We start from the raw sequence: 27,633 nt of genomic DNA, 5'->3' as shown, positions 1-27,633 counted from the left end.
TGACTTCAGAGGAGGGAGGATTGGTGACCATTATACTTTCGAAATTAACATGGCGTCCTAGCGTCATCATGTTCGTATGTTTGTAGGGGATGATGTACTGTCAAAACTAAAAGGTTTTTCATTCAACAAAGGAAAAGTAATAGAAGTAATCGTTCCAATAGGGAGTTCTTTACATTTTCATGGAGAGCAAGATTTGTTCCTTTCTTCAAGTAAGAAGTAGTAATTGTCTTCACAAGCGTTTCGATCTAGTTGAAGTTATTACGTAAATAAAAGTCTACATTCTCACCATTGGATCTTATTGAAAGTGATATGTGAAGGTGATATGTCTTATCAGTATTGATTAGTATACCTTTTATACTGATGTTTCTCACTTATAATTATTGTGCGAAATGACCACTAAGAATTGTGCGAACGGTCCAAAACTTGTGCTAAAAGACTTGTGCGAAAAGTCTTTTGTGCAAAATGTCCTGTATTCGGTAAGAGTCATCCTGAAGGGACATGCATACTATTAGATACCTCATCTGCAGGCAACTTAGTGCAATACTTTCAAATTTTGTATGGAGTAACTGATGTGTATGGACTGAAAGGTTTACATATTACAAAATATGACACAACGGCAAGCAAATAGTGTAAAAGATGTATTAAATACTCCATCAGATCAACAGAATTGTTTCAAAAACCACCACAGCTTTGCAATAGTTCTTTATTGTATATGTTACTTGATCATTTCACCATGTGGTTACTGGAACTCAAATACTTTACATGCAATTATTCAAAATGGATCTCGGCTTAACAATTAAGAAAAGTGAAGATCATTAGCATCTATTTATATTTCTAACAGTTTTACAATTTTTGGTATTAACATAAATATAGATGTTGATAAACTAAGTCACGGAAAATTAGCTAAATTAGCTGAAAGCAGGATATCTTTAAGACCTTGATTTTAAGGAACAATGGGAAAACAGGATTTTTGATGTGGATTTCAAGTTACTGTGTAGCTTGTATTTATCAACAAATACTACAGCAAGATTTTTTTCACTTCTTACAAATAAAAGGAAATTCATCTGCATTAAAACACATTAGTGGTGTAAACAAAGTTGTAGAGGCAATTCATAATATTATTCAAAATAAAAAGCAATGTCAGACTATAGAGTATGATATACAATTTATTTGCTGTTCATATAAAAATTATTGAAAATGAAAGGAAAAATATGGTGAGAAAACACAGAAAAAAACATGTATATGACAGCAAGGAACTCATTGCCAAAAATAGGTTTGTAGAAGAGATTCAAAAGAGATATTCAACATTGGATCCTACACAAAAAATTATCGTGCAAACACAAACAAAATTACCAACCTTTAGATGGTACAGAGAAGAAAAAATTACTCCACAAATGCAAAGAAAAAACAAACCAATCAATGGATGCCACAAAGAACTACTTCAGAAATGCAGAAAAATATGAATGAATGGATACAGAAGCTAAGAGATCTATTGCATAAAAGGAAAGAAAGAATCAAGGAAAAGGCACATCTATTGAATCATGTACTAAACAGTTTAAGAGGAAAATACACAAGACATGTTATTAAAAGTCATAAATAAAAAATTACCATGTCAGGCTGTTGTGAATAGTATGTATGTCAATGAAACACCCACACAACTGGCTTCATGAGAAAAAACTAGAACAAGTACTAATAGCTCAACGCATAGTACTTCAGAAGAATGTTATCATGACTAAAGGACAACAGAGAAAAATTAAAGGTGCAATACATAAGAAAAATTAAAAACGAAAAATTAAAGGTGCAATACTAAGCCAGCGTCTTTGAAATGCTCTGAACTCTTGTCTCTCCGAAACAAAGCTTTCAAGCCATCTCCGGCCGTTCTATCTCAGTTCAAGTCACTCGGCATTCTGAAATACCGTGGGCAACATAGTGCTCGAATCTCACGATCCATCTCAACCAAGAAAATCCCGGTGATGCAAGGCCGCCGTTTCATCAAGGCTGAAGGTGGGAAAGTGGATCGGAGTAACTTAATTAACATTCCGCGTGTCAACACAACCGACAAAACATCCACCTCTAAATCAAAGGGTTTCGCTTTCCCAAAATGTTTGTTTACGAACATTTGTGGTTTGTCGAAAACAAAAAATCGTGTACGAGCACCTGTGGCGCTTGAGGCTGACCTGAGATCTCAGGATATTGATGTGTGTATTGTCAGTGAAACTCATCTTTCCACTAATATGCCGGACGCCGTGGTGAATATCCCAAATTACAATGTGTTCAGGCGGGACAGAGGTTGGGCAGACTTGGACAAAAGGAAAAAAGGGGGTGTTGCGGTCTATGTGAGAGACAGTCTTAAAGTCTTGGATGTCTATCGGTCCAATTTATATGAATTTATTGCTTTAACAGTGCAGTTGCCGTCCGATCACATTATGCTAATTTGTGGCCTGTATAATCCTCCCAAGCATAGCTACCGGGATCTCGACTTAATTAATTATATAATATCTTTTGTGGACATTGTGTTGAACAAACACCCAGAAGCGGCTATTGTCTGTGGTGGCGATGTAAATCGTTTGGATATGCAAGAATTTAAGGCTTTGTCTGGCTGGGATTTCGTGGTTGATTTTCCCACGCGGGGTAACGCGTGCTTGGATAACTGTATGACCAACCGAGCGGATCTGTTCGGTCAAGCATATTCCATACATATGCTTATTAAGACAGACCATGAAGGCTTTGTTTTACCGGCGGGATTAAAGCTTAAACCTATGCGTCGCAAAGTTCTTGTGCGGGACTGTAGGGAACATCGGAAACAGTCATTTTATATGGCACTCACTGCGCTGGACTGGAGTGACGTCCTCAATGAGGTGGACATAAACAAGGCGGTCGAGGTGCTTGAGGTAAAGATTCGTGCAGTGATGAATAAGTTTATGCCGCAAAAATCTGTACGCATGTCATCGCGTGACCCAGTTTGGATGTCCCCATTAGTCAAGTGTATGCTGAGGAGTAAGTCCCATATATCTTCAAAGAATAAGGAACGCCTGTCTTTATTTAATAAGCGCATTTCTGAGCTGATAACCGAGAACAGAAGAAAACTGGCTGCCATTGGTAGCGGTGAGTGGTGGAAGGGTGTGGACGCCCTATCGCAGCGTCGCAGGTCATCGTTGATAAATTTGGACAAGAACTCTCTAGTTCGTCTGAACGACTACTTCGCCAACCTGTGCTATGATGACACTTACGTTAGACCTAGTGATATGGATATCCCGGACAGTGTAAAGCCCCCGAAAATATCTGAGCGGTGTGTCTGGAATACCTTAGTTCATGTAAAGAAAACCGCAACGGGACCAGACGACCTCCCGTACTGGATCTGGAAAGACTGTGCTGAGCTACTCACACCAATCGTCACTCACGTTTGGAATCTGTCGCTGTCTACTCATACATGGCCAGACTCCTGGAAAAGGGCAAATGTTAACCCTCTCCCCAAAGTGAATATGCCTATAGAGGACTCGGACTACCGTGGTATTAATGTTACTCCCGTTATTGCCCGGTTGTTTGAGAAGGTCGTGTATCGTACACAAGCACAGTCAGTCATTGAGAGCAACCTGAGCCACACCCAATTTGCATATAGACAGGCGGGTAGTTGCACAAATGCCTTGCTCGCTATCCAGCACCAGACATACAAGTATTTAGATAGTAGTGACTATAGCGCAGTGCGAATTTTTACCATGGACTTCAGTAAGGCTTTCGATTTTGTGAACCATGCTATTTTGTCTGCCAAACTGAAACAGCTACCTCTAAATCCGTACATTATCAATTGGTATCATAGTTTCCTCTATGCAAGACAACAGCGTGTTGTTAGTTATAATTTTTTAGGACAGTGGAAACTTGTCAATAGAGGAACCACACAAGGTAGTGTAAGCGGACCGTATCTTTTTAATATATTTTTGAACGATTTGGAGATTTTTTTTAATGGTTGCCCTGTGCTTTTTAAATATGCCGATGATTCCACTATTCTTTCGCCTATCACTAGGAATAGTGACCCGTCTGCCGACTTAGTAGGACAGTTCTTAACATGGTGTAAAGACAATAGAATGGTCTGCAACCCTTGCAAATGTAAAGAGCTGGTTGTTAGAAAGAAAAATCATAATGTACTCTACTCTCCAATTAATAATATTCCCCAATGTAATAGCTTCGTTTTATTAGGAGTAACTTTACAGAGTGATGGAAAATTTGATGAGCATGTAAGAACTAAGCTTGTCAAAGCAAACAAGTGTTTACACGTCCTACGAACATTGAGAAAGGAACATTACTCTCAGGCAGAGATTGATCATCTTTTTATATCGATTGTTTTGGCTAATTTTAGCTATGCACTTTCAGTCTATGGGGCATCTGAGTCCGATCTTACGGTTGTACAAAAATTTTTAGACCGATGTCATGAACGCGGTTTTATCTCATTCCCAGTTTTTATCAAGAACCTTTTAAACAAACAAGACAGAAATATTTTGAAGAAACTAAAATCAACGGATTGCCACCCCCTGAAAGATATCATTCCTGTCCAAAAGACATATCTACACAATCTCAGGAAAAAAGGCTGCGCGCGCCCGAAAATTAATACACATCGCTTTATGAACACATTTGTAAATAGGTTGATATTTAAGCTCCATTTATTGTAATGATATACTTTTTAATTCATAATATGTATGTAGATTTCTGTAGTTTTTTCAATTCATTGTAACATAAGATATGTAGTTTTATCTTATGATGGAATAAAGACAATATTACATAATGTACCTGTGGAATGTGATCAGACAACTTCCTCATCCACCTGAGAGATCTGGCTTTATAATGTTAAAGCTTAAAAGAAAATTATAGTGTAGAGGATGTTTATTTTCAAGCAGTACGACCAGAGTCAAACAACAACTTCTCGACTAGCTCAAAGTACACAATCCATTGTACAAAGATATAGTAGTTGATGCTATGAATAAATAAATAAATATATACATACATACATACATGCATACATACACCCATATATATATATAGATACATACATATACATATACTACATATATAAACATGTACAGTCTTACCTGCCCAGTAAGGAAGATGCTGAATTGTGTGACTTATTGAAAATTTTCCAGCCAATTTTAATATGACCACATAAATCACTATTCACTGGATAAGCACTATCAAAACCAATGGAGATGTCCACCTCAGTGTGGTTTACCCAATGTATAGCACTATCTAACCTTCAGCAAAATGGGCCTGATTGGCAAAAATTTCTGAGGTTGCATGGAAAATCGCCTAAGAAAGCTTGAGTAAATGCCTTTAAAGCGTCTAGGACTTTCGTTGGAAACATCTTTTATTTCAATCTATAAACCATTTCTAAACTTTGCACTTCTTTTCAAGTTGTTAGCCGATGCAGCCCAAAAGTTAGAATGTTGTATTACCTTTTTTCTCCTTGAATTCAGAGAAGAAAGCTGTGAAAAATGTCAACATACTCTCCCCCCCCCCCCCATCAAATTTTTTCGCAGTACATTGGCAGTTCGTTCCATCCCAAATGGGTATTTCATAAAAGAATAGTTGCTTCACCCTGAAAAAATTCTTGGTAGGCAGCAATAGCACTGTAAAAGGTGAAATCACCAATTCTTCCCATACTGTTAAAGGAGAATTTTTGTGGTTTGACAGGATAACTAATGCTTGCTAAACCCACTTTCCATCTTCACTCCTTCAGGTAGATGAGTTAAGGCAAACAATTCTTGAAGCTGTGATTGCAATTGTGTGGTAACTCATTCGTGCAGGCATTGGTCTCCAAATGAGTGTATAAATCCATTACGTCTTAAGAACATCTTTCTTCTCAATCCAGGAATTGTATTTATCAGACCACCCTTGCCAACTAACCAAACACTTATTGTCTTTGCATTTTAAGATCTTTTAAGTGCCCTAAAAGGCCTCGCTCCATACTTGTACTTTTTCGCAAGCCTTATCTGTAAAATGTGTCCCCACACGGGTCTATCATTCATTTCTTTGACTTTGCAGGTGTTGACTGCTCCTGGTATCACGTGTGACACATTGTCCATCCTGGTAGATAACCTTTTTTCAAAATCATGGATTTACGTACAATCAGACTCTATCATTGACTTGAAATCGGGGTTTCGATACAGGCTGTTGTTTCCTATAGTGCCTTCCTCCACACAGGGTATTTTATATGTCACTGGCATTCTCGAGAGTCACTTGAAAGGGTTTCATACCTATACTTCGATGATTAGACATTGTATCCTTTCACAAAGGCAGGTAAAATGTTAAAATATCTTGAAGAATTAAAACTCATGAAATAATGATACATTCTTCTATGCTGGCTTTGGTACCACCAGTAGCAGAAAAATGATGAATGTCTCTCTTTCATTGGGTTCTGAAATGTCCTTTTGCAAAATTCTTTTCCATCATCTGTTTGAAGTGTTTGTAGTTTCCCACTGTCAGCACGTTTTTATATCTTTGAGAAGACTTCTGTGACAGCCATGGCCGTGTTAGATTCGATGGGTTGCACCCATGCAAATTTTGAAAAGGCATTGACAACCACGCGAATATACCTGTTTCCGCTATTGTATTTTCCTACATTTTGCACTTCAACCAGATCAGCTGCCCATCGTTCATCCACACCAAACACCAATACAGGTAGTGTGGGAAAATTTTGTGCATCATCTCAGTCGATGTAAGGTATAGGCTGTCTTTTTCTAACATTTTAGCTGCTTTGGTAAGTTTAAGATTATATTGACGCACAATGGGATCTGCATAAGCTTTGGACAATGTTTGTTTGATGGCAACTTTATTCTTCTTCTTTTTAATTTTGGTGGCAGGCAGCATGACAAAAATTAAGGTTCAACATTTTCACCGCCTGAATTACAGCAGTACAATGATCTACATGTATAGTCTTGGCATGAAATGTCTCCAGGCATCTCTAGGAAATGTGCATTGCAACCACAAGATGAAGACAACAAAGTGGAAGGGGGTTGTAACCATTTAAGGGAATACTTCCAGGGGGAGATATCTTCATCTCTGTCTTCAAGGAACACATTTTCTAGCAATCGGTTTGAGTTAGTCTTCTGGTAGATGTCCTGACATAATTGTAGAACAATGTTCCAAATCAATCAATCCTTAACCTCTAGAAATATACTCACAAGACACAAAACAAAGCTCATGATTACAAGTATCAATTACGAGGTGATTTTAAAAATCACCTCAATGCATACACTTCCAAGGAGTCACGAGTTTATGCATATCCTTCTTTTTGGAAATTAGCTTGACCAAAGGGGTCTTAATCCAATTAAGCTTTCCCATCAAACTGTACAAATTTCTTTTTTAATTCAGACAAACTCCTTCCAGTTCTTTATGTTTCTTTTTCAAGAAACTTTCTACTTTAAAGACATCACTCTTCTGTTCCCTCTTCTTTCTTGCATTTTCCTCTTTCTGGGTGTCTTCTTTTCCTTCTCATCCCCTTGAAATCTTTGTTCCTAATCCTTCACTTTGTCTGAAGATGTCTGAACTCCCGGAGTTGCAACCAATTCCATGGAAGTGAATTCAGTGAAAGGTTGAGTTGAAATGGTTATCAAAGGTACTCGTCTTGCCATCTTGAATCAAATGATTAACAAATACTTCAAATACTTATTCTCATTGTTCTTGATCTTGTTTGTTTCTCAATTTACCTATCATATAGATGATATGAAACAATCATTGCAAACTTGAGGTCTGTGCCTCAATCCCCAAACGTCCTGGGGAGAATCGATCCTGTCTGTGTTCTACCACTTTATTGTGATCTTGAGGTCTGTACATCAATCCCCCAACCTCAGGAGGAAAATTGATCCTGTCTGTGTTCTGCCAAACAACAAACTCAGTATTGAGACTGATGTCTTTCCACATTGGATCATAAAATCTGCGGGGTGGTGCATGTCCGTCAGGTTTGAGGGGTGGATTTTGAATTTTATCCCACATGTTTTTATTGTGGTCTGTAGGTGGTGCGTCCGCCCATTGGAAGACTTTGCATAGGTTTCTTTGACAATGGAAGTAACATCTGTACAAATTCTCTTGGCTGGTGGACATGCAGAGTTAAAGGAGTTGACTGCATTCACATTTCGTGAGCTGCCTTTGCACCTTTCATGATACATGGGAAACACCATGTTGGGGTTTGTACTGTAAGGGTAATAATGGGTCAATCGCTCTACACCTATAAAGACAGGACAATCTTTCTGTGGGCAGCACATACATTCAAATCCTGCTCTTGAAGTTTTCCTTTCCAACTCTTGGAATGAGTGAAAACAACGTTTCAGTGGTAGGTAATCTTTCTTTTGCAGTGGTAGCGGTGGTGACTGATGTTGTGGACTAAAACTACACAAGTATGCTTCTTCCCATTGTTCTTTGGAATCGGGTGCAGGATGCGGAATGTCTAACCCCAATTTTTCCAACATGTCCTGCACTTCTACCTCTTCCATAGAATCATATCTCTTGATAACATTGATGGGGGGTTCGTTTTCTGCATGTCCTTCTTTCTTGATAACATGAATTTGGGGAGTGCAAAGACTAACATCGCCAGAGATTGCTTTAACGGTAATGGGAAGATCCTTAACATTGAAGCATTTTTCCTGAACAATTCTCTTTCTTTTCTTTGGAGCAGATTTCAGGCATGCTTAAGCAATAACTCCACTCACAATCGAAAAAAATACAACTGATAACGTCATGTCTTATGCTCTTCTTTATAAATCATGAGATGACACACTAGAAAAACCGGAAAAAGTAATGACCTTTATACCTATGAGATGACAATCAAGTTTTCAATTCGGGTAATGAAGACAAGTTTTAAATTCAGGCAATGAAAACAGGTTTTGAATTCAGGTAAACCATACTTTTATTCAACAAAACTTATGCAAAGATAAAAATAACATTGACAAAAATATGTAAAAAAATTACACATCAATAAGCCACAGTCTCTCCGCATACCTCTTGTCCTTCCTCTTTTGCAAACAAAGAAAATATTTATCGAAATCCAATTTCAGTTTATTAAATTGTTTATATATTTCTTTTTATTTCCTTTCTAAGCATTTGGCATAAACTTCTGATTCCTCTTTTTTTTTAGCCATCTGCCAGTGGTAATCTTCCCTCTGGAGCCAAATGAGCTTTGAGTAAGGTGGGATCTCCTCTGTGCCTATCGCAATTGATGTAATTCCTTTCTTGAAATTCTCCATTTGCATCGACACACTCATTCTCAATATTTTTGTAATTGTCAGGATCTTCACGCAACTCACACCAATGTTCTTTCTGTGTCACAACTTTTCTTGTCTTTTTCGTCAACTTCTTTTTGTGCAGAACCGCTACATCTGCTCGAATTGCCATCAACTCTTCTTTGGCTACTGCACATAATGCCTTCATCTTCACTAGTCAAAATGATTCAAAGAAAGCATGCGTTTTTTATAGCGAAAGAGAATCGATTCAATTTTCCAAAAAAAAAGAAGAATACCCTCTTACCCCCAGTTTCATTTAAAAAAAGCACATACTAAGTTGTAGCTTATCCAGACTGTGACATGTTCCAAACACTGGCATGCTAATCATGCTTTGTCTGCTGCTTCAACACCTACTCATACAAAAAGGTTGAGGAGATGTCTGGTGTAACCTTTCTGGCGAGTGCAATTGATCATCACACTGATCACTGCAGCAAAATTGCAGCCCTGATGTTCGTCTGTCGCAAGTGCATACCAGACAGCAATAGCACATGGCTGTGGTTTCTCAGGCTAGAAGATCCGACCCCAGAACAAGAAATTGACAGGAGTGTGTTCCAATAAGATGCGACTGTGGAAAAGAGAAGAGATTTTCAGTCAGACTGCGAACTTCAACATTGGACTTCAATACAGGCCAGTGTGTTCCAGAAATGTCCTATTTGAAAGATATTTTAAAAGTTTCTCAAACTGTTGAAAAATACTGAACGTACTGCAGAAGTGTGTCCTGAAGAAATCCATTTTTGTGACAATCATGATGGTCAGTTTTACTAAATTTTATAACAAGATGATCAATATGATATTGCTCCACCAAAAGTTAACCCTTTAAATAAAATTGACATGATAGTTAAGAAAATGTGTGCTTGTCCATTACAATAATGAGTTATTTTCAATAACCGCCACAAAAGGGAAGCAGGTTGCTGTGCCCACAGAGGTAAGAACATATTAAAAAGTCTCCATAGTTCTAGCTACCATCGCTGCACATGCAGCTTTACTTTCCTAGCCTGTAAACCAACTGCAATAAAATATTCTTTTGTTCTCGCCTTCATTTTACTGAAAAGTTTTGCAGTTCAGGGAAAGGAATTGAACAACAATTAGACTGCCGACAAAACTCTGAACAGAAAAATTCAAATTCTTTTTCCATTTCTCAATCTGAGATCTCTTTTTAAAGCAATTTCAATTTTGCCAAAAATTTGAAATGAAAGAAATCCTCATGAAGAAAAGCAGTGCACTATAGTCTAAATTCAAGGTTTTACCCAGACGTATGGTAAGGGTTATTATTTACACAAATTCATTCCAAATTAATGGTTCCAGTGAGAAATCCACCCTTGCTTAGATGTTTTTCAGGTAACCCTAACCCTCACCAACTTTTCTTTAGCTAAAATTACACCACTGTGTGTTGAAATTAGGGTTAGGGTTTGGCCAATTTGCCAAAAGGCTGGGTACATTCCTTCAGTTTTTCATCCTCAACTTTAAAGATGTGTAGCTCTAGATCTATACACTTTTATACAGTCACGTTATCATGGCAGAATGGAAAAAGAAAGAGATTTGGAAAAGGCCAAAAAGGAATAAATTTAGGCAAACGTCTTATATTAATGAAGCATACATGTATGCCTTATTAATCAAGTCATTTGTAGTCCAATCATATTATTAAACTGCAAATGTTTTCACGACTATGGAAATTTCAGAATGTAACTTCCTTGGTTAATCAATGTCTTCTTAAACTGAAAGTCTTCGACATCTAGGTTTTCTGCAAATGTATTTCTTATATTTTTTTCTCACCGCAGTGCAAATATATGAATTTCATATATCTAAAATCATCATTCATCACTTGGATGGTTTATTTGGACCCAACATATTGACCAGCTCCCAGTGGGCTTGTTACCTCAGTCGGCAGAGTGCTGCACCGGTATCGCAGAGGTCATGGGTTCAAATCCCGGACCGGCCTGAATTTTTTGCAGGTCCTATTCTCAACTACTAGTTCAGTAGTGTTCTAAGCTGTGAGGATCTCTTAAATTTCGTAAATGTATTTCTATTTAAACACTTACGAATTACACACTTTTTAGATCAGACAGAAAGCTCACTGGAGGCTAGGGTGGTGGGGTTTAAATCCCAATATGGGACCATTTCAAAGTTGTTCCTCGGGACTCAGAGTTTCTCTTCGTTGACCTTCTGTTCTCTCACAACTGTACAGCCGCTCTGTGTGTCTTTTATTGACCACCCAATTATGATATTAAGCCCATGGAGGATCTGCAAGCCGTTCTACAAAAGTTATCACCAAAATGAGTTGAGTCTTCAAGGCGATTTTGATCTCCTGGAGATCCACTGGTTGAATAACAGAGTTCTGAGAGAATTGGCAATCTGCCATTTACACACTTCTGCTGTACATCGTTCAAGATAATTTCCTGACCTACTTAGGAAATGAGTCTACAAGAGACTCAAATATCCAGGACTTCCTTTTTCTACTCTGCTTGACTTCATCGACCACTTATCTGTCAAAGAGCTTTTCTTAGAACATAATTCTAATAGTTTCTCACTAATGGGTACCCCTTACATCCAGGGCAAATCACAAAAGTTATTTTATCACTACGGTAAGGCTGACTGGGTTCACCTCAGGTCACTGCTATCCTACATTCACTGGGATTGTGCATTCTTGGACCATAACATCAATAAAAACCGGGTTTGTTGGAAAGATTTGTTTTTCTATCCATTTCATAGGTGTATTCCCAAACGCAGAGGCAAAAAAGAGACCCAATGCCCCCTGGATTATCTAGGAACTGATTGATTTGTGCAAGAAAAAGAAATGAGTGTGAGAGAGCCACCATCTGGGAAAAGTATTAACAATCAAACAACTCTGTCATGAGACTCTGTGACAAAGCTTAGTGCACCTAAAAACTAGCCCTTGATCTGCGAGAAAGCAAAGATCCTAAACCGTTTTAGAATTTTGATAAGTCTAAATAAAAAGGGACTAATGATCTTGTCTTCCTAAATGTCAATGAATCTGTTCTGAGAGACAGTATCAGCATTGCTCAAAAAATGAACTCTCGTTTATCCTTGGCGCTTACATCTCAAGGTCATGCTAATTTTCACACAGTGAGCTGTCATGTACCTGCAGGGGTGCCTAAGGGAACCAAGCTTGGGCTGTGGCTGTTTATTCTTATGATCTACGACATCAACACAGCAATATGAATCTGTGGAAATATGTGGATGACACAACTATTGCAGAGTGTATTTACAAGAAAGAAGGCAGTCGTATTCAATCTGATGTGGAGGAACTGATTGCTAAGTCTAATCAAAATAAGTTCCAGCTAAATGAATTGAAATGTGAGGAATTGCAGATTTTGTTCGCTAAATCAGCCGCGGAATTTGCTCCAATTGTTATCAACGGGAAAGAAATAGAGGTAGTGTCTACTGTTAAGTTGTTGGGGCTAAACATTTCTTCCGACCTTCGGTGGAACTGTCATGTTGCTGAAATAAGTAGAAAAGTTGCAAGTGGATTATATTTTCGTAAACAACTGAAGAGAGCGAATATTCCCACCAAAGATCTGCTGATCTTTTACAGGACTTGTATCCGCCCAGTAATGGAATATGCATGCCCAGTGTTTCACAACTTGCTTCCTGCATATTTATCTGTGGAGTTAGAACAGCTACAGAAACGTGCCATGCAAATTATTTTTCTGTTTGTTCCATAAAGCGACGCATTAAGTCAAGCCAACTTGGAGACGCTCTCCCAACGCAGGCAGTTTATTACCACTAAGCTTTTAGATTCCATCACCTGTAACTCAGACCATAAACTGTATAAGCTCCTGCCTCCTCAGAACAACTGTGAGCTCAATTTGAGACGAAAGAGGAAATTTAATGTTCCTCTAGCTAAGACGAAGAGACTCATAAATACATTCATATATAGTAATTGTAGTTAATCTGTGTACATTTTTCTTATACTTTTCTCATACTTTTATTAGATTTTACTATTGTAAGGACTAATCTAATTCAGCTTTTGGCTGTGATTTTAATCAGAATAAACTATCTACTCTACTCTACTCAAACATATTGAAAGGAAACTTGAACACATCAATTGTTCAGTTGATGAGGTCAGTAGTCACTTTAAAAACTCAAGGCGAACAAGTCCCCTGGTTCTGACAACATTGCACCCTGCATTCTAAAATCAATAAAATGATAATGGAATACTTTGGCAAGACATTGAAAGAAAGTGTCTTGGAAAATTGAGTTCCAGACAATTTGGCCCTCAGACAATTAGGCCCCAATGTGAAAACACTTAAGTTACTGATTTACAAAAGAAAAAGAAAGCCTGACTGCTCCAACTAGCCAGTCAACCAAATTGATCGTATCCATTTTGGATGGAACAAAATTATCAATGCTCGAATTTATCTCTTTTGTACCTGAACAATTGTATTCATAATAAAAGAGCTAACTACAGTGACCTGCGGTCCTTTAAACATTGAAAAAGGTTTTGTGTTTTACACTTTAATGAAGCAGAAAACGTGTGAGTGTTTGAACCCAGGCCTCTCGGATAAACTCACGTTACACACGTTGTGCACATTCGCGTTTTTACGTCAAGCTTTATTTGGAAAGATCAAAACGGAAAAGAAATTAAAATAGGCAAACATAAAGAATTAAAGCCCACAAGGGATGGGCACGAATAACACACTCAGATCCATGCGGGGTTCCTATCCTAGGGGAATATAAGGATTTAAAATATGTATAGAAAAATAAAATCAAGTTGTAGTGAGAGGAAATCTAATTGAAGAAAAATCTAACTGTACAAAATTGTCATCTAAATGTCAATAAATCTAATAGTATTAAAAAGAAATAATAAAAAAACTAAAACTAAATGAAAAACAAATATACATATATGTATATACACACATATATTATAGATATGTGTGTACATAGATTACAAGATATTACTTTTGACTTTCAAAGCGCTCAACGGACAAGCCCCTAATTACATCATTGAACTGCTGAAGCCTTATGTACCAACCAGAAATCTGAGGTCCTCCTCCAAAAACTTACTTAAAGTACCACCTGTCAAGCTAGTAAGTTATGGTCACAGGTGTTTCTCTTTTGTAGCACCGACTCTATGGAACTCTCTTCCGAACAACATAAAAGAGAGCAGCTCGCTATCAGACTTTAAGACCTTTATAAAGGCATACCTTTTTAACAAATTTTATAATTAACCTTCTTAACAAATTTCATAATTAGCTTGGCGAGTTAATTAGCTATTTTATAGTTAGCTAGGTCGCTAGTTAGTTGGTTAGTTAATTAGTTAGCTAGTTAGTTAGTTAATTAGTTAGTGAATTAGTTCTATTATAAGTTTCACAGTTTTTACTCTCATCATTACAGATTTTTTATTAGCTAGTTTTTTACTCATATTTTAGTGATGTTTACGTTTTTATAAATTTTATCAATGTCTTTTATAAATGAATTGTAAAGCGCTATTGAATAGCAATAGAAATAGCGCTATATAAATACTGTATTATTATTATTATTATTATTATTATATACATATATATATATATTCAGTTAGTGACATGAACATTTGCGAGATATTGACCATGAGCAGACCAGGCTTCAGTAGTGTAACAAAGGTGAGGCTCTTCTATTCCTAAATACAAGGGCCTTCTTACTACTAATTTAGTTAGCAAGGGACATGATCTCTTCAGCAGACCTAAAAGTTTGTTTGCTTTTGCTGTAATTGGTTGTACATGTGAGTCCCAGGTAAGTTTGTCTGAGATAACTATACCCAGATCCTTCCCCTTACGTACATGTAGTAACTTTTCAGGGCCTAAAAAATAGTCTTGAAGTAAAGGCTTTTTCTTGCATGTTACAGCTAGAACTTTGCATTTAGAGGCATTGAATCCTATGTTAGTGTTGAGACTCCAAGAACGGAGGTTTGTCAGAGCTTGTTGTAGTTGTTCACAATCTGCGACACACAAGATAGAACTGAAGACTTTGGCTTTGTCCACGTAGAGAGCAGATCAAGTATCTTCCAGTAGATCACCTGGCAAATCATAAATAAAAAGAACAAATAGAACTAGGCCAATTAGGCTGCCCCGAGGAACTCCTGATGTAACTGGAGCCCATTGCGAGGCAACACCATCCAAAATGACCCTTTGAGATCTTCCACTTAGGTAATCTGTAAACCAGACAAATGTGCTGCCTTCCACACCATATCGTTTGAGCTTTTGAAGCAAAACTGAGTGATTGACGGAATTGAAAGCTTTGGCAAAGTTCAGGTAGATAACATCTGTTTAAATATTTTTATCCATGTTATGACCAATGGTAATAAGAAAAGATAACAGCTTTCTGACGTAGGAGCAGTTTCGCAAAAAGTCATGCTGAAGAGGACTGATGAATTGTTTAACATGATCATAAAGTGTAATACAGACAAAGCGTTTCAGGACTTTTCCTAGAATACATAACAAGGAAGTAGGCCTATAATTTTCAACTGGTTCCATAGAGTCCTTTTTATTTACCAGTGTGACATTAGCTTTTTCCATTCATACGGTATGCGAGAAGTTTGTAAGGAGAGATTGAATTGGGAAAAAGAAAAGGTGTAATTTGATAGTCCTTATTCATAATGACTGCCATCTAAGTGCACGTTTAATGATTGATGAAATGAAAGAAGTTTTTTGTATTGTCACGAGCATGGGACAAAGAAAAAATTCTGAGTTCCCATGAGGAATCAAACCTCAGACCTTCAGATTCTGTGCTCCGATGTTCTACCACTGAGCCACAGAGACTCCATGGTGAGCAAGGTCTATTACAGACTTTATGTGACATGCATCCTGCATACCGCTAGAATCAGCAATGTTGATAGCGTAAGATAGAAATAAGTCACCTAGCTCAAAACTTACCACCTCTCTTATTTCTATCTACAAACATTACACTATTGACATTGGTGATCCTGGCAGTATGCAGGGTGCGTGTCATATGAACTTCATAGCTACTAGCCCAGATGGGTTAGTGGAATGTGCGTGTCATGGAAAAGGCTGCTCGGAAATAAAGTGCACATAGTCTCATTGTGACAAGACTGTTCAGGAAGCTGCAGAAGCACCTGAAACTTGCTTGACTGTCACTTCAGACAAGATTTTGAAGCTCAAAAATTCTCACACTGACTTCCCTCAGGTACAACTTCACACAGAAGCTTCAAGCACATGCTACTGTAATTTTTTTACTGCACTTCCAGTGATTATCACAAAGAAAGAATCTTTCATGACAGTAAATTTTGGGAGAGAAGCTACCAAAGCTTAAAACTTTTTCTGAGAAGTGTATCGTTCCTGAACTTATTACTAAAAGGTTGAGGGAAAAGGTGAGGGTACAAGGCTTTATAAAAGACTTTCTGAATGCTCTTCCTGCTGATATCTTTAAAACATGACAGCATATCAAGTTAACTGAGAGAAAACTTTTATCGCTTGTTGTAAGAACTGCAGTGTACAAACAACACAATTATGTATTCTGCTGTAACAATGGTCATTTATTCTCAGAAGGCTAGTTTAGTTATTACTGTTAAACTCACGATTTTTTTATTGGACCTTTTTTTTAATGACAAAACACCAATCACACGCAAGATATATAAACTGCAAGCTCTATCCAAATTATACATGTTCCCTGTGGTTTGATATGGTTTTGCAAGGTGATCTTGTGATTTGATATGGCATGTGATTAGGTGATTGGTTACAACACAGCTATTAAGGGCCTGATTGAGTTTTGAAGTTCCAGTAAATATTGAATGTCAATCTGTAATTTCCACTTTCAACCCTTAGGAACAAACGCCTTTGAGTCTAGCTTTCACCCTGTACTTTTAGTTTATGGAAAATAAAATAGGCTTTACACCAAACAACTAGCCTATCCAGTGTACAGAAGGATTCTACTTTTCAGTTTTGCTTTTGCAATTGGAGGACTTCTTAGTTAAGGGGAGAAGTGGTGGTGTGAGATTGGCCAAAGCACTCACCACAGTGAAAATGTCATGAAGTAAACCATTGTCAATGGAACTCTGAAGTTCAGGATTCTAAAATCCTTAATGTGACCAATATCTCTTTCTATGTGTGTTCTTGCCCTTGCAACACTTGAAGTTTGCTCTACCTTACCTTTCACAAACTGGGTTCTACCCTTTGTAAATAGAAGAATAACAAGTTAAACTTCCATGCTCAATAGCAAGTCTTGAATGTAAAAACCTCAATCTGCCATGCAAATATCATTGCCATCAAATTTATCAAGGATTCCACAGTTTTCCACTATTTTCCTATCAGATGCCAGTCCTTGTCCAGGGGAAATAAAAGATACTGTTCCTGCTGGTGTGCAGCCCACCTATCAATTTCAAAGAGTCACCCAGCATTGCTACCCCAAATAAGAAAAGTCAGCAAGTAAGTATGTTAAGTTAGTGAGTAAATAGATCTCAAGGTTTAATTTTACCCCTGGTGCAATTTGATATCTTCCATTGTTCCGGTGTGTAATAGTATATGATAATGAGTGTAAGACATAATGTTCAGAGGGTGAAATTGTACCCCAGCATACATACATTTGTATGTCATGTTGTTGGTTGATTATTGATTATGACACATTTATTGCTCAGACTTCAATTGACTTTCTATTTACTTTATCAGCAGGCATAAAGGCATGCATGGTCAGCTATAACTAGTGTCTTATCTTGTTGTCAGCACGACTGTCTTACTAGCGTTTTCCAAGTGTTGGTGCTCTTGTAGTTAGAGTATGTCAAGGCCTGACCTTCAGCCGCGGATGGATGTTGAATGTATACTTCTGTGCAATCTATGAATGCTTTAACATTTGGGTAGCTCTTAGATCACTCAGGATAGTATGATTTGCTTTCTTCCCCTGTTGGCCAGTTGATAGGAGGTGACAGCTCTCTTGACAGGAAAGAAATCCATGTGGTCACAATTCTACTAATTGTTGATTGGGACACTTTCATTCTGAATGCAAGGTCTTCCTTTAAAAGTCCCTGTCTCAGGCGAACTAAAGTCATAAAAAGACTCCACTTCCACAGCGGTTTATCTCTCTGGGCCAGGTTTCTCTCTATTTGCCCCTAGCTGGTGAGCCTTTGCTGTATTTGATTCATTGGCAGTTACGGAGAAAGGTTTTTGTGTAGCCATTTGCCTGTAAGACATTAGAAACATATTTCCTCTCCTCAGCCTTTGAATTGAGTGAAGATAGTAGACTGTCAGCTCTTTTAAGTAAAGTTTTGGCTACAGACTTTTTATGGCAAATAGGGTGGTGAGAATCAAAAGCGAGGTATTTGTCAGTGTAAGTAGGTTTATGCTAGACACTTGTCTCTAAATTATCCAGAACCCTCTGGACACATTTAAATCAAGAAAGGGCAAATGTCGTCACCATGCGTTGTCAATGTGCGTCACCTCGTCAGAAAAAAGGCAGCTAAATAGTGACCATATAAAGGACCTCTTGTTGCAGCGTTTAGATCACCCCTGATGAAGGCACTAGACAGGAGTGTCAAAACGTTAGGTCTATGAATTGTAACTTCTTCAGTTACATTCATTAAATCTTTAAACCAGAGTAGCATCAAACCATGTCAGATAATGACATATTAGGCCTTTACATAACTGATCTATGCTGATGCAAAAGGGCAGAAATATCAGGTATGTTCCTTAGGGAAGATCCAGATTAGGATTTGTGATTTTCAGTTTGATTAGGAACTGAGTTTTACTTCATCAGATCAGTTAACATGGCAGCAGGTGCAAGATTGTAGAGCTTTCTGACGATTCAATGCTACAAGAAGCAAGAAGTTGTGAAGATGAAGAATTTCTACTGTTTCCTTTGATAAGGGAGAGAGAGAGGCATGTCAGCATTGAGAATTATTTCGAACATATTAAACCACTCTACAGTGTTTAAGATTTTTGAAGTCATTTTCAGATGTCAAGAACTACAGTCGCCTGTTTGAATGCCTGTTAGCTACATGTCCAGGTCTGCCTCATGGACAAAGGAATGGGAGACCTACCATTGACTTACAGAAGCAAGTATTGATTACAACAAGGACACTTGGGAACTCTGAATGCCTGAGTGTATTTGTGTTTATCAAAATAGAAAATAGAATTTGTGGAGTGATTGCCAACAATCTCTCAATATACGAAGTACCTACTTTGTTGAAATTAAGCACGCTGGGTAAAATGATTCATTTCTGATCTGATGCCCAAAGGAACTAAAGGTCACCTCCAGTTGTATGGAGAACATGGGATCGACCATTCACAAAAATAACAAGAAAGTACTATCTAACAACAACAACCACAACAACAACGAAAGCCTTTGCAACTGCAGATCTAAAGAACAGTGCCCGCTCAACAACAATTGCCTGTCTTACAGCATTATCTACAATGCGCAGATCACCACTACAGATAACAAAATGACCCCTTAGAACTACATTGGACTGACAGAAGGAACTTTTAAACAAAGATTTAATCAAAACAAGGTTACATTCTGACATAGAAAATACACTAACAGCACTGAACTATCCAAATACATCTGGCAACTGAAGGACAACTCTGTAAACTTTAACATAAAATGGTCCATTATTGCAAGAGCTAGGCCCTACAACAACACGATGACAAGATGCAACCTTTGCCTGACTGAAAAACTCATGATTATTAAGTCCAACAGCAACAAAGTATGGAAAGGCATCTGATAATACCATTGACCATTTTGTGGACAAGTATGTAACATGTAAAAATAATCAATCTGATGAAATGAGAGAATTAATTAATTTACAGTTGCATAGACATGCTAAAGCCTGTAGGAAACTAGGGCACAATGTTTGCCGATTCAATGAAATTGTTATCCTTCAACCTCTTGAAGAATTCATGCATGATGAAAGTGAGTTAAGATAATTAAGAGAATTACACCAAAGTCAAGCAACTACTTGATGATATGAAATATGGAGAGGATATAACATTCCATCAATTTCTTGAAAAGACAAAGACCCTGAAAACTATTTTCGTGAGCAGCTCATGTTGTATTATCCCTGGAGAATTGAATGTAAAGATTTAATTGGAAGCTCTCTTTCATGTCAAGAAAAGTACAAGTGGAAATTATAGAAAATAAAATCAAACAGAATTATGACCACTACCCAGACAATGTTGATGCAGCTGTTGATGAGCTACAGCAGCAAAATAATGAGGGAAATGCTCAACCTGTTGCTCCAAATACCCAACATATCAATGACCAAGATCTTGTTAGTAAGACTAGACCAAGCGAACTGTTTGGCTGTTTTGACCCAGGTAGTAGTAAGGAATATAGTCAATGTGACATGTTAATGATACTGGAATTTTACTAAGGTCAAATGACAGAGGTACTGTAGATTAAATGATAGTGACTACAGGAAGCTTGTGCACTCCTTGAATAGAAAACAAAAGTACTTTTTTTCCCATATACTGCATTCTATCAAAACTAAAGAGGAACCCTTGAGATCATTTTTAAGTGGTGGAGCTGGAGTTGGGAAAAGTACAGTAATTAATGCATTTTATCACATAAACAGTGGTGTTATACAGGGATTTCTGGCCCTGAGAAGAGCCGTAACAACACATGTGAAAAAATATCGTATTTTTTCATGCGTGTTAATATAGCCAGTCAGCTGTTGACACGTCACTCGCCTTTGGCACCACTTGGTCAGGTCAATGAATGAAAGGCAAAGCCTTCACAATTCTCCATACAAGTTGTTTATCAGAGCTTATTTGAATTACAGCGGCTAATATACTAAAAAACCCGTATCGCTGACAGACTGAGGTTCAAACTTTCAAGAAGGAGAAGGAAACCAATGTACTAAAAGAAAAACTGAAAGTTACATATTCAGTGGCCTTGATGTTAGCATTTCTCTCGGCTGAGGATGAAAATCAACAACTGGAAGATTTGCCACTGGCCAATTTTGGTTGTTTACCTGAAAAACCTCTTCTGTCGGTGAGGACAAATGCAGTAAATGAGAATTTTATAACATGACATTTATGACCATTGTTTTTGTAATCGTGATTCAACTCATTTTCCAATGCACTCTACAATTGTTATTCAGGGACTGTTGATTCATTTATTTTCATTCATTAATGAAGTCGGCTTTTCTCCTCAGTAAAGGGCTATTATGAATATATGAAAGTGATCCTAGCAGTAATGTACACAACTATAAGACTTTCATATATTCTTAGCCATTTAAAGGGCTATTGTGTTTATACGATAAACAAAATAATACATGGCTACTTGTAGACAGGGAATTTCTCTTCTCGTGTTCAACTCGACATCTCACTTGTTTGCTGCGCTCACTCATTAGCTATCAAGTTAAACACTCGAAGAGAAATTCCATTTCTATGCATGCCCATGTATCATTCTCTATATACCAAGCACTTGATAGATATCTGAACAGTATCCCAGGAGAAAATCCTGATAACATTTAAGACTTGAAAGCAGCACCTACAGGAAAGGCAGCATTTAACATAAAGGGGAACACATTGAATTCTGCTTTTAAAATACCAATAAACAGAAGTTTTAGTTACTGCACATTGGATACAGATCGACTGAATACCATTAGAACTCAATTAAGAAAGTTGCACGTGATATTTATTGATGAAATTTCAATGGAAGGAATTGGAATGTTTAACTTCCTCAATCTGAGACTCCAACAAATAACAGATACCAACAAACCATTTGGCAGCTTAAGTATAATGGCTGTAGGAGATTTACATCAACTACAACCAGTTTTTTATCTAACAGAAATAATGAGCCAAAAGGATGATAAATATTTTGCACAGTTGTTAAGAGCATGTCCCCGAGAGCACCAGGCAGTTGTACTACATGCCATCTCACTGATTTCAATGAAACTTTGCCAGTTTAAAGGGTCTACCCCAAAACTCAAAATGGTTTCTGCTTTGGTTTTGGTTAGACCACCCCCCCGGTTTTTCTTGGCTTTCCCCGAGGAAATCACTTCAAAATAGGTGACATGTATGAAGCTCTCTCTGCGATGGTATTTAATTAATTACTCTGAGGGTTTGCACATATTTTTACATCCTTAGTTAATGTCTGCCACAAGTATCAGTCAATTTGATTGATGGCTTGTCAATCAACAGAGGAAAATATACGACTGTGTTTTTAAACTTTTCGATTCATCCCAATATTTGACAACTTTGAGGTCAAATATCTCCCGTTGCCAGAAAGCTACAAGACTAATCTTAATTACCCTTTATAACCCAATATTTCGTCTCTGAAAATCATCAAAAAAGTCTTTGGTCACTACCGTATTTTTGTCTTGGATGCCTTTTAAATTATGTGACTGTGACAAGTTTCTCTCAACTACACCTGCCACGCAATTCTTGCTTTAGGCGGTCACTCGACTAAATAAACCTACATTTTTCAGCTCTTTATACAAGATGAACATTCATTAGCCCATAATTTGATTGTTTATCATCATCATTGCTCATTTTAGGAGATTTTAAAGTCACATGCTGCGTGTTGGTTAACATTACCACAAGTTCCAGTGTGCTACAACTTTGGCTTTTACAGACAAGAAATTCTGCACTCTCGCTTGAGAGAAAATATCAATAGTTCTATCAGACTAAAAACTGTGCTTCTATCCTGAAAATAAAATTAAGACAGAGTTGTTGTTGTCACTTACCACCATCGAACATTTCCATGCAGAACTTCACTAAGCTAACATCTGTTGAGTGACCCGAAGACTCTCCGTAGGAATTATTCAATCACGTTGTTCATGCTCTCTGCTAAATAACAATTTCAGGATAGTCTGCAGATCTCTATGATTATTTGTCTGCTTCGATTGTAAAATATCTGCATATTTTTTTCAAGCATGCTATCACTACATATACCATATTTATTTGATTAAGCGCCCAACCTCGAATAAGTGCCCACCTCCAAAAAGTACTTTTTAAGCGCCCAACCTCCCCCCCCCCCAAAGAAAAAAGAATAATAAAGAAGTGCACAAAAGGAATACAGGTATTGATTATTACAGTATTTCTTTAATGGCTTACAATCTCTAGTTTCATTGTCTGAAAATTTTATGACAACATTGGAATTTTTCTCAAAGTTTTGATTGAAATGTCCATGTGGGCACAAAGTTCTTTCGGGTGCAAAATCTCCCGCTCAAACTTTATGGAAATAGCCCTGCTTGGTGTCTGCACTTTGAATGTTCCTGACACAACAAGTCCGTTCTCCAGCCTTCTTGACCCTGTTACTTTAACAGAAACCTCATTATCATTGTAAGCTCTCAGAAATGTATAGATAAGGTAAGATGGTTCCATTGGCACATGTTCTACAAGCTCGCTGCTAGTATTAGCTCCCAAATACATCCAAATTGCATATTCGTCATGTTGTTTGGCTTCCTTGCGATCATCCTCGTGGCAGTTAAGTTTCCCTCCCAAAGTTGGAGTCCACACAGATTTATAGATATGAGGACCTCGCATAACTGATGTGAATTGCACTTCAAACACAAGTGCCAGAGCATGAATTTTCATTGAATGCTCTGGCACTAAAAGTGAGCTGTTCAGTTTGCAAAGCTACAGCAGAAGCCACACGTGTTTCCTGTCACGTACTAGGAGCTCTTTCTTCTTGCACATAATTACCTTATTGTAAACTCGTGAGATCTAGCACCTTCATGCATTCATGTGATGTGTAAACTGACAGATCAGATATTTGATTCCAGAGATGTTTAAAAAGATATAAATCACACAAGTCACATTTTCATCCTCCTTTGATCTGAAAGCATGGAGACTGATGCATCTCATTATCTTCTGAAGCTAGATCATCGGTATCAGCCTCTTCGTCCTCATTCATATTTGCAGAGGGGGACCACATCAATAAACCAATTTTTGTTGACAGATAACCGGCTGAAGTATGGAGTAATTTGCTGCTCTATCAACCGGTCAGCCTTAGACAACATTTCTGGCTGGTGTCGTCTCTTAACCTCTATATTTGGGAAGTCACATTAAAGGCAGTTGCCTTACTAGTTTCCTCTCCTATTCAGCACACATCTAAGAGGTAATTCTTTGCGTTCTGAGAAAAGGTGGCTGTTTTTTTATATTTTCCAAAGAGCCCACTCGGCTAGTTAGGGATTGTTCATCAGAATTTTACCTGAGGTCCGACTTTGAAAACTTGAGCGAGGCATGGCTTTGAATCCTCATTGAATGCTCTGGCACTAAAAGCGAGCTGTTCAGTTTGCAAAGCTACAGCGGAAGCCACACGTGTTTCCTGTCATGTACTGGGAGCTCTTTGTTCTTGCACATAATTACATACATACACAAAAGATATAAATCACACAAGTCACGTTTTCATCCTCCTTCGGTCTGAAAGCATGGAGACTGATGCATCTCAGTTCAGTAAAAAAAAAAAAAAAAGTTTGTACTCGACTGAATATAACTTAGAAACTATCAAGTTTGCCAAAGAAAGTAAAAGCATCTATAGCGCTGCAAAAAAATTCAATGTAGACCATAAGAGAATTTGTGAATGGCAAAGCACCAAGGCAAAACTTCAGGCTGCAGATAACAAGAGGAAATGTCTTGATGAAGAAACCATTTGCTGTTGGCCTGGAAGACGAGCTTTTAGAGTGGATACATGAACGCAGGACCACTGGCCTTCAAGTTTCAAGGGCAATGATTCCGCACAAAGCGCAAGCTATTCATGAGCAAAAATGCAAGGCATGGCAGGTTTCTCCATCTTTTATTCTAAGTAATGGCTGGGTCCAGAAGTGTATGGCCAGGAATAGGCTGTCTGAGAAGTGCAGAACAACTGAATTGCAGAAAGACCAGGACAGACTTATTGACAAGCTTATTGCCTATATCTTACAAGTACAACGACAGCAAAACAGGCATTACTACAGTCATAGTGACATTATTGCCATGGACCAAACAGCTGTCAGGCAATATATGCTGTCCAGCACTACCGTTGACAACGTGGGAGGAAAATCAATTTGACTGAAGACAGCAGGACATGAGAGTCTCCGTCTGTTTGACAGCAAAGGCAGACGGAATAAAACTAAAGCCGTTTATTGTCTTTCTGGGAGCCAAGAGAGAAACAAAGCAGCTTAATGAGGAGTATAAAAATAGGTGCTATGTAGCCTCTTCTGTGAATGGATGGATGAATGAAGACCTGACTCGTGACTAGGTGCAAGGAGTATTGGACAAGTTCTCATGTACTCGTCGGATGTTGGCTTGGGACTCTTTTAAATGCCACATCACAGACAGTGTCAAGCAAGAACTCGCACAGGCAAAGATTGATCCTGTCATAGTACCCTGTGGTTGCACTAAGTATATCCAACCCCTGACGTGGCATGGAATAAGCCCTTCAAGGCCAAAGTAAAAGAGAAGTACAATGCATGGATGGCTGTCAGAGCTCATTCATTTACAGCTGCAGGAAACATGCGTGGCCCATCTCATCAGGAAATCATCAAATGGGTTCTTGAGGCCTGGGAAAATCTAGACACAGAGTTAATTATCTGTTCTTTCAGAAGCTGTGCACTTACTGTGGCTCCTGACAGATCTGAAGATGATCAGACTCACTGCCTAAAGGAGGGTCAACCTTGTCGTGTAGGACAAGATTGCCTGGCATCCATCCAGCAAGCCCTTAAAGGTACTTGCGCGACTGACCCATTTGCTGATGTTATGCTGTTGGATGTCGAAGAGGCAGCACCAGAAAGTTCACTTATTGAGCTGAGCAACAATGACATTGAAGTTGATTGAGATTTATGATAGCAAAAGAGACTTCTGCGAAGACCGAACAATGAGTTGTTAGTCCCGGGCATAAACTGAACAATGAACAGTTACAATTTATAGCTTTGATATTTCGTCATGTTTTGTTCTTGTTTATTGTTTAGTTACAAAATAAACTTTTTACTTACGAACCCGAAGGTCTGAATCTCACACCAAGTTTTGCATGATATTTGAGGCATACTGTGAATTCGCGGCCTTCATAATCTTCAAATAAGCCAATACGCGCTAGAATTAGCTTTTCCTTGGACGAAACACGTGTTTGGGATACATCAACGTCTCTCAAATTTTTTTTTTAAAGCTGTATACCCACGAATTTAGAGGTATGAGCTGTTGCCATCTCTGGCTAGTGTGAGAAAATAACATTTGGTTGTACAGTTAGTTGCAAAACTGAACCATCTTGACTTTATCAATTCGAGTGTTAGGTTGAATGGAGGGCTTTTTAGACACTTGATTTCTTACATGGCATCACTATGAAGACATAATACAACTGATACACCTACACTACATAGGATTAACAATGTCTGTCGCACTGTTGCGAGAAGTAGGAAAATATTACCAGAAGTGTAAACTCTTTAAGACTTTCAGAGACGTTTCAGAGATGTCTATCTTTGGCTGTCACAAAAAATTGACCCCCACTTAAATTTACTGGAAAAATGAACTGATAAACTCCTTGTTGAAAAAGTTGGAATTCATTTTGACGCCGGTTGTTTCAATTTGCTTTTTCCTTGGGCTGCTATAAAAAAGTTCACAAATTGACCAATGAATAAAATATTATGAAATACCGTCCCAAATCTGCCTTTTCTTTTCGCATGCAAATCAAGGGTAGACAAAGTTTTTAAAATATTTGACAAGAATTTCATGGGGTTCACCTTGATAATTTTCGTTGGCCAGAGTCAAGATGCACCAAGCTAAGCGACATCACCCTCTAGTAAAATAATTTTCCAAAGAATAAATGTGGCAAGCATAAGGAAACGCACATTTTTTTCATTATTGTGATCAAAGCCCAATGATGTACCGAAATTGGTACTTACCGTATCAAACCATCGATTATGACAGGGTGAGCTTAATTTTTCTGTCGAGGTCGATGTTACTTCACATTAAAAGCGTATTTGACAGAACAAACTAGTGAGCATCACTGCACGAACTGAGAAAGTAAAAACTTGAAATTAACTCCCACGCGTTATGTCTGACAAAGTAGACTTCATGAAGTATTTTTTCAAGTAGGTTAAATAAGCTTGCTCATATACAAATAGTAAATAAGTTGTCTCTTTACTATTGAAGCTAGTGGATAGAATTCACCAGGTGCGCTTACGGTGGTATACATGCATGACATTTTCCAGATGTTACATGTATGAGTACGTAATCCATTTGAGGGTCGTAGATTTAGTGTATATATTTGACCCCTCAACATCACGTAATTTCTCTAGTGTACAGAGGTCTTAGAACATTTCATTACATGGATTTGCCTTCTACAGGTAGAAGGTTACAAACGAATTTCTCAGGCGTAATTGCCTTTGATTTCTCAATTGATGTTGTCGCAAACATGACACAAAAAAACTTCTCAGGACCTAGTTTCATGTACTAATGGAAATATATAGCAAATAAAAACACATTCTCTTGAGAAATAAAGTTATAAA

General features: G+C 37.8%; 2 pseudogenes; one reads left to right on the top strand and one right to left on the bottom strand.

The window, feature by feature from the left end:
* Positions 1-25,201, top strand: part of LOC131794933 (uncharacterized) — an 88,083-nt pseudogene extending 62,882 nt beyond the window's left edge.
* LOC136277339 (uncharacterized) lies at positions 17,226-18,385 on the bottom strand (annotated as a pseudogene).
* Positions 25,202-27,633: the final 2,432 nt, after the last annotated feature.

This window comes from Pocillopora verrucosa, chromosome 12 (assembly GCF_036669915.1).
Source record: "Pocillopora verrucosa isolate sample1 chromosome 12, ASM3666991v2, whole genome shotgun sequence".
Lineage (NCBI taxonomy): Eukaryota > Metazoa > Cnidaria > Anthozoa > Scleractinia > Pocilloporidae > Pocillopora > Pocillopora verrucosa.
The sequence above is the reverse complement of the archived record's forward strand: the minus strand, read 5'-3'. Positions and strand labels throughout refer to the sequence as shown.